General features: G+C 38.8%; 1 long non-coding RNA gene across 1 annotated transcript; it reads left to right on the top strand.

Moving 5' to 3' along the window:
* The first annotated feature begins 439 nt into the window (after nucleotides 1-439).
* LOC115470306 lies at nucleotides 440-5,279 on the top strand. The gene is made up of 3 exons (XR_003942176.1): nucleotides 440-592; nucleotides 3,846-3,893; nucleotides 5,010-5,279. It is a non-coding gene; the product is annotated as an uncharacterized LOC115470306 (long non-coding RNA).
* The last annotated feature ends 833 nt before the right edge of the window (nucleotides 5,280-6,112 follow it).

Below are 6,112 nucleotides of genomic sequence, written 5' to 3'. Positions count from 1 at the left end.
TCACCAGTTATTCTTTCTGACTGAATCATAAAACATAAACAGAAACATAACTTTTCAATCATGATTCATTTTATCTTAATAAAATGGTTCTGGGGCTCATCTAATAATTGATTTTCAGTTTATAGGTTGATTTTTCCTAAAGATATTCACCTGGATAAATTTGGAAGCATGAAGGCAAATAGAAATGGGCCACTTGTATAACTCTGACAAGAGTTATCCAGTCACATGTAGACATGTTTGTGCTGCTGGTAAAGAAACTTATGTCAGATAACACACACCCTGCCCTTAGGAAAGAAAATAGAGTAATTACTATGAGTTTGACCCTGTCCCCATATAGATTCTAATTTATACCATATTGCACAATCTTAATAACGTTCCAGAATTTCATAATTTTGTCCAGCTAGAAACTCACTCAGGTATAAAAGGAGCACACTCTGGCAACCAAGGTATCATTTGGAAAGCCTCACTTCCAGATCTTCTTCCTGAAACCGGTCTTGATTGACAGGAACAAACACAACCATGTCTTCAAAGGGTGGACAAAGACAACAATGCCAGGACCCATGCCAGCAGACACACGATCCCTGCCAGCAGAGTAAGTATTCTCTTTAAATGGAATCATTTAATATTTCTGCTAATATCTATAAATGTAAAGGAAAAGAAAAGTATTTATATCAATCCTTTTTCTCCCAGAAGTTTTAGATACCAGAGTGCATTTATATAACCAGGGTCATTTACTAAGACATATGCTAATGTCATGATTTATCACAAGGTCCAAATGGAACCTACAATATAGAATGCATGATAATGGTGTTAGCCTACACTGTTAGTAAATCAGCCCCAAACTATGGTACATGTATTACAATTTTAGTGGTAGAATACATTATTATTTTTTTTAATCTAGACTTGTTTCAGTCACATCCAAGTTACAAGGTGTTGCTTGGCTGACCACTGGAGGGATTAAGGCATGACCCTACTTAATCTCCCAGTGGTTGCTGTCCTCCTTCCTCTCATTGAAAGTGAAATTGGAAAGGAAAACCACACTCTAGGTCAGCTGTAAGTATCATGACCGTTTCTGAACAGGAGTGGCCTAGTGGTTAGAATGGTGGACTATGAACCAAGGGATCGAGGTTCAAGTCCTATTCAAACTCTTTTTATTTTATTTTTTTGAGCATTCCCGAAACTGTACCGAAATATATAAGCCACCTGCAAGCCTGACGGTTATTGAAGTGGTGCACATTCTGGTTCCGTAGGTATTATTCAGGTCCTGAAGGGATCACATTTACAAAAAAAGAGTTATAGGGGGGCTTGAACCTGTGTCCTTTGGTTTATAACCTACTAGGCTACTTCTCTGTTCTGCAGAGGTTTCTGTGTGGCCATATTTTTGAAAATGATGCTAGATAGATATTTATGTCCCTGGTTTTTTGTTGTTCAAAAGTTGGATGTTTCATAATCGAACAAGAAACCTAGACTAAATTTAGTCGTATAGGTGGGCGCTGGGCATATTCTGTAATTCGCACAGAAGTTTAGGTATATTCTAGAAAATGCACTTAAATTTAGGCGTACTTTGTAGAATATGCCTAGGCCATATTTAGAATCTAGTCTAATATGCCTACTAGATCCTAACCTAAATACACTAGTCAAGAATTCTCATTCAGAATAAATTTCTCAAGATTAGTTGGATCCATAAACATACATGTAACATTTTGATATGAAACTAAACATTTACAAGAAAATCTCAAATACATGGTATCACTCATCACCAAAACTTTTCTTTTTAAAGAAAGAAAGGATTTCCTTCTTAATTGCATCTGGGAAAGTTTATGTTTTTTTACAACAATACAGACAATCTTGCTTCTTATAATACAATTTTGAGATTTTTTCTACAGCATCTCAGAAGAAAAAGAGGCAACTAGGGTTGCCCCAATGCTAGTCATCTCTTGGGATGATTAAAAACAAACAAACAAACAAACAAAAAACCCCAAAAGCTGTTAAATTGACCTCCTCAGGAGAAGATACCACATCAAAGCTTTCTTCCTGTCTTAGCACCAGTTTCAAAATAGGAAAACAACAACTTGAAATAGACAATGAATTTTTATCTACTAGCAGAATACTCTAATTTATGCATTTTTTTGTTAAATAATCAGGATGTGAAAATTTACACCAGCTCTATGGCTGATATAAGTGGTCACGCCTAAATTATACATATTCTAGAAAGGGTAGTAGAACCTACTTTCCTTAAAAGGCTCCAAATAGATGCCTAATAATTGGATCCCTTTTATAGAATTGTCCTCAATCCCCCAAATTTTATATAAGGCGCGGCAACTAGCATGCGGCCAATGTACATACACTACTCCATTGAGTAATGAGCCAATTAGTCATGATAATTGGCCAATAACAACCAATTATCATTTATTTACAATAATTGACATTTACGCATGCTTCTTTTTAGGTGTTTTCTTAAAAGAGGTGCATGTAAATTCCAACACACATAGCTAAGAAGGGGGAATGGCCATGAGAGGAGTGTAGGTGAGGGGTGTCAATCACATTTACACTCTTCATTATAGAATTTGGGGGAATGCACGTACATTTAGGCGCAGGCATTTACACCAGGTTTTCAGTGGTGTAAATGGTCATGCCTAAATATATGTGTGTTCCTCTGGCCTATGCACTATGCTATACATTGTGGCATACTGTAGATATGGTTTATAGAATAGCACTATACATGTTATTCCAACACATCTACATTTATGATGCCTTATATATATATAGATATGACGGATTAATGTAATTTATCTTACTATCAGGCTTATTTTTGAAATAGAAGGGTGCACATCTTTCGACACAATTCGCAAGATGTGCGTCCTTCTCACAGGGTCGCCAAAACCAGCATAATCGAAAGCCGATTTTGGGAACCCTCAACTGCTTTCCATTGCGGGGATGACCAAAGTTCCTGGGGGCGTGTTGGAAGCATAGCGAAGGTGGGACAGGGGTGTGCTTAACACATTGGTGTCCGTGGCCGATATTGGAAAAAAGAAGGGCGTCCTTGACGAACACTTGGACAACTTTACTTGGTCCTTTTATTTTTACAACCAGTTCACAAAAATGTGTCCTAAACGATCAGATGACCACCGGAAATTTTTTTTTACATATTTGTTCGAGCCTCTATGCCAGCCTCAAATATCATACCCAGCTCCATGACAGCAGTATGCAGGTCCCTGGAGCAGTTTTATTGGGTTCTGCAGTGCACTTCAGGCAGGCGGAACCGGGCCCATTCCCCCCTACCTGTTACACTTGTGGTGGTAAATGTGAGCCCTCCAAAACCCACTGTACCCACATGTAGGTGCCCCCCTTCATTCCTAAGGGCTATGGTAGTGGTGTACAGTTGTGGGGAGTGGGTTTTGGGGGGCTCAGCAAACAAGGTAAGGAAGCTATGTACCTGGGAGCTTTCTTTAAAGTCCACAGCAGTGCCCCCTAGGGTGCTCGGTTGGTGTCCTGGCATGTGAGGGGGACCAGTGCACTACAAATGCTGGCTCTTCCCATGACCAAATGGCTTGGATTTTGTCGTTTCTGAGATGGGCGTCCTCGATTTCCATTATCGCCGAATATCGGGGACGACCATCTCTAAGGTCGACCTAAATGTTGAGATTTGGGTGTCCCTGACCATATTATCGAAACAAAAGATGGACACCCATCTTGTTTCGACAATACAGGTTTCCCCGCCCCTTCGATTATGCCCCTCCACGTCATACACATATGTTCAAATATTTGTTAGGAAATATACCTTGGACATTTCTAAAATAAAAACATGCAAGTCATTTATATCATATCCATTTTCTTTATTTCAGCATGTAAGGATGTGCCACAGTGCCAGGATCAGACACCTAGGTGCCCAGGTAAAACAAATTATATTTGTTAAAAATAAGAAAATATAAAAGTGGTATTGTTTCTGAATTGCTTATTGTAGGCGATTTACAGCTCATTTTGAGCTTGGATTTGGAAAGTAATTCAACCCAAAATCCAAACCCAGATTAATTTCTGTGCAACCAACAGCACATGTATGGTGGAGGAAGTTCATGAGCATCAACAAAGATGTTTTATGAGTGACATAACCATGTTTTTTTCCAGAAGAATGAAACATGTGATACCCAAGACCGGGTTTCTTTCTCTGGGCCAGTAAGACCTGGGGATGCTAAAGAGATGTGTCTCAGGCATCGAATAGAAGTGATACCTAGTGGCCAGATTCAGGATACACACATACTGGGCTCTAAGAGGAGCTGTGTTTTGTGGCCTATGGCCAAGGTCTGTCATTACAATGGCTGAGCTTAGGGGACCTTTTACTAAGCTGTGGTAAAAGTGGCCCTGTGCTAGCGGTGGTGACCGTTTTTTGCCTCATGCTGAGGCCCTTTTTACCGCAGCAGGTAGAAAGGCTGAAAAAAAATGGCCATGCAGTAAGATTGCAGGGGGAACACTTACTGCCATCTATTGAGGTGGTGGTAGGGGCTTCTGCGCAAACCAGCCAGCATGCAGCACTGCCTGATTGCCGCCGGGTAACCCCCAGAGGAAATATTTTTCAAATATATCTGCTAGCACTGGAAATGCCACACACTAGAGTTGGAACTACCACTGGCGTCCGTGTTGGGCCGGCAATATTTCCGGATTGCAGTGCAGTAAGCCCACAGTGGGCTTACTGCTGCTTAGTAAAAAGGCCCCTAAATGAGGGAGTGTGGGATATTATACAAAATGAGGAATATCTTGGCATAGTTGCAAATAACAGCTCACTGTGTCATAGCCCGGTAAAATTCCAGTTCTAAATCTAGCTATATTTACAAAGCTGTGTTAACAGTTTTGCGTGTGTTAATATTAGTAACTGGGTCCCTTTAACTGTATTAATGAGCTCTAATCCATAACACAATTTAGAAACTATGGGCCTTGAGCTGGGATTACAAAGGAAGAAGGGGAAACTGCAAAAGAAGAAAAAAAAATTAATTTAATGCTTCTGTTTTCCACAGATCCATGTGCCCCAGTCCAACCCCAATGCCAAGATAACAGCAAAGGATATAGGAAGTGCTGAATTGGTGCTGCAGAATTCTCTTCATAAAGCTTATTCATATTAACGTCTCTGTTGAAAGATAAAATAAGATGATTTGAATTTGATCAAATATATTAATCTTTTATTGAATTGCACAAGCCTATCCTACTATCAGCTATGTGATCTTGGTTTACCAACTGATTAAAGATGATTTTGCTGCTAAATTAAAACAATATATTGTTCACCAATATATCGACAGTTTTCTGGTCTATTTAAAATATTCTACAGATTTCTATACATGAGGGAAATTGTTGAATACCTTTGGGTTGACATTCAAAGCCATCTATGCAGTCAGTCAGTCTAAATGGTTCATTTTGAAATTTGAGGACCACTACAACATTCAGTAGCACCTACTTGACCTGCTATGTTGTTGAATAGGTTATAGTTAATTGGATATCAACACAGTGGGGGTGGTTAATCAGCCTCATTGCTCCAGTTGATGTCAGTCAGGCCTCTATTCAATCTTAATTAAATCATATGTTTTAAATAAATCAAAATAAATGTAGATATGCATTGCACATTTTATCCAGTGTTAGTGTCACATGGAAGACAATAATCAGAAGTCTATTTCTGGAAGTAAAACACCATTTTGATTGCAGGCTTTGAATATTGCTCTCTGGAAAACTGATTTTGAAATCGGACATAACCAAAAGAAGCCTTAGTGAAACCAAACTTCAACACAATGAAACAAATAATGAAATTTGGTGCAAAGGTCAGGTTTATTTATTTTAAAATGTAGACTCCACTCAACCTACAATTCTTGACAGATTACAAGTAAAACATACACATTTACACTTTAGAACACAATCAACACATTAAAAACACAGGACAATGAGAGCAATAATCTGCAAATCAGCCAGATACCATCAGCCAGAGGGTCTCTTTTATCAAGCTATGTTAGCAGTTCCCATGCGGCAATGACGATGGAGCCCATTCAAAGCGTGGCTTGATAAAATAGGCCTAAAGTTATTTATTTGTTCATTGCTCAAGGAAAGCTTTTTAAAATAAGAATTTATTTACTTG

This window comes from Microcaecilia unicolor, chromosome 5 (assembly GCF_901765095.1).
Source record: "Microcaecilia unicolor chromosome 5, aMicUni1.1, whole genome shotgun sequence".
NCBI lineage: Eukaryota > Metazoa > Chordata > Amphibia > Gymnophiona > Siphonopidae > Microcaecilia > Microcaecilia unicolor.
This window is presented reverse-complemented; position numbering and strand designations above follow the sequence as displayed.